Here is a 4,756-nt window from a genome sequence, read left to right on the forward strand (position 1 = left end):
TGTTGAACAAAGTTCACAATTTACACAAGTATATCTAATCTTGAATAAAAGCGTAGTGATTACCTTAGCCTTGTCAAAATTGAAAACTAAAAAATTAACATTATTTCAGTAAGCTCCACTAATCCAAAACTTCATACATTGGCTGTAGACACTGAATTTAATGATAAGTAGATTGGGTACTACCCATTTGAGATACTATCATACCATGAATCAAATTCGTTATCCCAGAAGTACAATATAATATTGGCTCACTGAAGTACGTAGTTTGTTGTAGTTTTGTTGCAGCTCGCAGTAGCACTATATATATTAGGTTAAGCTAATTTCTAGGACAATTGGGCAAAAGCATCCTATTCTATACACATGCCAAAAAAGTGTTTGAACACCTAATCAAAATCACATTGTTAAACCAGAATATATAAGACACGAAATAAAGATATATTTTGTCATATGACATGGTAAAAAAATCCATGAATTACCGCAAGAGACAAATATTTAATCATATTTTTTTAGTATCCCATGGAAGGTGTTTCAAGGGACAGTCTCCAAAATCTCATATTTAGTATTATACTCGTTATCATTTTCATTTTCAGATGCATAATAATATTCAAACTCATCTGTGAAATTTGTGTCTTCTTCCGTGAAATCTGAGTCTTCATCCGAGTCTTCATCAGTGAAATCATTTGAATGTTCATCACAATTCCAATTGACTTTTACTAGGATCACAATACCTGCAATTAATCTTTATTTGAGACATCTGTAACACAGCTGAATCAAGGGTTTGAGAATCAAGGGTTTTAAGGATTATCATCAATCTCTTCAGGTATTCACATGTATCAGTTTCCTCGATAAAAGTACTTGATCAGGCTAATATTATGACATCATATTATTTTGCAATTGTCTTTTTATTCATATATCATCAGTTCTCTAGTCTTTTGTTGTATAGGTTTATTTTCCATTTGACCTTTCTTTAATATATTACACGCAACCATTAGATTTCAAACTGTAATTGAGTTTTATATTTTGATTTTATTTTCTATTGTAGTTTCTTTGTGACTGATCTACATAAATGTGCAGAATGCCATTAGCTAAGAAGAAACAAACTGTTACAGCATGTGTTGCGATATATAATGAGATGATTAAAAAGATTATGGAGATTTTGATTGAAATTCTGCATAGTTCTGTTTGGTTAAATCTTAAAGTACCCAGACCGATAAATTTTCTTTTGGCGACTCTATTGAAGATAGACTTCAGGCAATTTTTTTGAACATTAAATCCATTATTCAAATTAGCGACCAAGTATGTATAGACAATGTTAGAATGAACAAAAATTATTTTGACAATTTGTACGGGATGCTTAGAGATATTGAGGGTTAAAAGGTAATCGAAATATAGATACAAGTAAAATGGTCGCTTTATTTCTCTACATACTTGCACATAATAAAAAAACAAAACAATTCAAGTTTTTTTAGAAGAAGTGCAAAAACGGTATCACGTCACTTTACGTGTGTTCTTAATGCTGTTCTTAAACGCTACGATCATCTTCTTAAGAAGTCAGAACGATCACAGAAAATTGCATGAATTCAAACCGGAGAATTTTAAAGGTAAATATTTTCTGATTAAGATACTTTACTATACTAGTTAGCTTACACAATTATGTTTTGACTTGTATAAAATTATTTTTACAGAATTGTTTGGGTGCATTAGACTTTACACACGTGAAAGTGCGTGTTCGTGAAAATGACAAAGTTAGATACAGAAATAGAATAAGAGATATATCCACTAATGTTCTCGGTGTATGCTCAAAAAATTTGTAATTTATTTATATACTATCTGGTTGGGAGGGATCAGTTCATGATAATAGAGTACTTCGAGATGCTCTTTCACGAACAAATCCTTTGAAGGTTCTTCAGGGTAATTATATAGGAATTTATTATACCAGAAAATAATGAAAAGAGTACTCCATTTTTATTTCTTACAAGTTATGGTTAGTTTGTGTTAGAGACTAATACATTATTTGGTTGTTTTAGGATGCTATTATTTATGTGATGCTGCCTATATGAATTACGAAGGATTCCTGACCCCTTTTAGAAACCAACGATATCATCTGAATGAATGGAGAAATGGTCGACAACCTACAACACCAGAAGAGTTTTTTAATATGAAGCATTCTCGAGTAAGAAATGTTACCAAGAGATGTTTTGGGATGTTAAAACTTAGATGGGGTATTATGAGAGATACTACGTGGTACCCAATTAAGACCAAATATAGAATTATTTCAGCGTGTGCCTTACTTCATAATTTTATAAGGTCTAATATGAGAATAGATCCAATAGAGGCAAAAGTAGGTGAAAATGGAGAAAACCTGGAATTTTTTTTAGAAATCAATTAGCCAATGAAATGTCTAATGATTGGCAAAACTCTAGGAACCTTTAGTCATTTACATTTTAGAATTTTATATTTGTTTTTCGTTGTAATGTATCCATTTGACTTGGCTTTTTATGTTTGCGTTAATCCGTTTTTATAATATTCCATCGATTTGGTTGTTGCCATGTTCATGTAGTTCAATTATAATATCATATTTCTTGTATTTGATTTATTTTAAAACTTTGACAAAGCATGTAGGTTAAGCATAATGGGTTCAAATGCTGAAGTGAAATATTTAGCTTCCAAAAGCTAAATGTTTCAAGTCCTCGCCCCATTAGCCTGTTGGTGTCTTATATATACTAGTCTATAACCCGTGCGATGCACGGATTTCTTTTAACATTCGATAGTTTTTAATAATATATTTTATAATATAATTTTCAATAGTTGAAAAATAAATCGAAAAATATAATAAATTATAACAATATATGTTTTATAATAATTTGAGACTTGACTAAAAATAAATAATATAAAATAATATGTTGTTAAAATAAAGAGTATAAAAGTTTAAATATAATAAACTGTTGACGGAGTTCGAACCCTGAATCAATGAGAGCAGTTTAAATATTAATAAAATAATATTTTATTATTGTATCCAATGATTCTCATTTTTCTTTCTGACTTTAGATCTGACGATTGTTACCGAGTAAGTGACTACCAAATAGATGGTGTTTTACATAGATATATAAATATATAGACTCCCGGCGCCGCCATCGTGGAAGCCTATTCCCCCTTGCATATTCTACGTATAAATACCTCATTGATCACGCACCATCACCATTAAATCAAATACGAGTTTCTGCCTATAATATTTTACGTCCAGACAGACATGCCTAAGGCCAAGCCCGTGGTATATAAAGTTAAAGTTAGAGATGCCATTACTTATATTCTCATCAAAGACCACCCCTGCAAGGTCCCTTCTTTATTATGTATTGTGTATATATACTTACATGTTCATACAATCAATCTTTGTTCATCATATATTACTTCTAATATTATTATTTGTTTAGGGTCTTGTTTTTTGTCGATCGCCTTCCTGTTGATTTTCTTTTAGGGTTTTCTGTATGTATATATTATCCTTTCTCCATCTTGGAGGGGTTTTCCCTAATTTATTAATTAAAAATTAAGTTTATCTTAAGTTTTGGTTTCTTTTTCCTGTATGAGATTTGGGGATGATTTTTTATTCTTGACATTTTTATGTAGATTCTACAAATTACAACTCCAGTTGCTAATGAAAAACACCTGTTCGTTGCCATCGACATCTTCAGCGGGAAAGTGTTCAAAGCTATTTTCCCCCTATTCGGCACTTGTCTTGTATGCTTTAACATTTATCTTTAAACTTTTATTTTGTGATATTCCTTGGTTCCAAAGTTTAATTTACACTTATTTGCTCTCTTTTTTCTGATAATTATTTGTGCTTTTGTGTTACAGGTCCCTCGTGTCTGCCCTGGGAAAGGAGAAGATCATTGCTTCAAACATATTGGACCCAGAGTAACTTTGACATTTCTTCACCGACATTATTGTGAAAACTTGAACAATAAAATAATTTTCACGAGCCATATCCAATATTCAAATTTTGAAAATTTGCTTTGGCTTTTGCTTGATTTAATTTTATGTTAAGGATATGACTTTGTCAATTTGTGCGTAATATAGTCCCACAAGGACAATGGTTGTCCTACAACTATATATAATATAAGCAGTATGTTTTCATATTTTCTGTGGCAAAAAGGTGCAGCAATTACTAGCATATTCTTTTACAGTTTGAAGATGCAAGTATAAAACATATGATAAAGTTGGTTTGCAATATAAGGTTTAGGAGATATGTAAAGTAAGCTGTGAAAAGGATGAAAGGGGATGTACAACTAATTCTTATAGCTACTTGGGTTATGAGATTAGCTAGAAACCCGATTATGTATAAAATAATTTCCTCTCTCTAGCTAGCTGATGATAGATATGTGTGCATATACAGATACTCAATTAAAGAGTTAGTTGTAAATACTGTTTTTGTAGAGAAAGAAGAATAAGAAGTTCATCTTCAAATACTAGGCTTTCTTTACAGTACATTTTATAAACTCTCATTAATATGCATCAGCACCCATAAGCGTTAACTGCTTCCCACAGAAAACTTGAGGCCAGCTGGTAGGCTCCAGTGTAAGAGTCTTGAGTGTGGTTACATGTGCCTTGTAGAAGGACAAGCTCCTGCTAACTCAAATTCTGTTTCTTGCGAAGGTCTCATAAAATTGGAGAAAAGGCTGCTCATATAAGTTTGAGGCAGCCTGGGAAACTGATTGTATTCCAGCTGAAACTGTAAGCCAGCGTAGAAACTAACTCATCC

General features: G+C 31.6%; 1 long non-coding RNA gene across 1 annotated transcript; it reads left to right on the forward strand.

Moving 5' to 3' along the window:
* The first annotated feature begins 3,166 nt into the window (after positions 1-3,166).
* On the forward strand, positions 3,167-4,756 carry LOC141663570 (uncharacterized). Its single transcript, XR_012551551.1, has 3 exons — positions 3,167-3,334; positions 3,625-3,735; positions 3,853-4,756. It is a non-coding gene; the product is annotated as an uncharacterized LOC141663570 (long non-coding RNA).

The sequence above is a fragment of the Apium graveolens genome, chromosome 6 (genome assembly GCF_009905375.1).
Source record: "Apium graveolens cultivar Ventura chromosome 6, ASM990537v1, whole genome shotgun sequence".
Lineage (NCBI taxonomy): Eukaryota > Viridiplantae > Streptophyta > Magnoliopsida > Apiales > Apiaceae > Apium > Apium graveolens.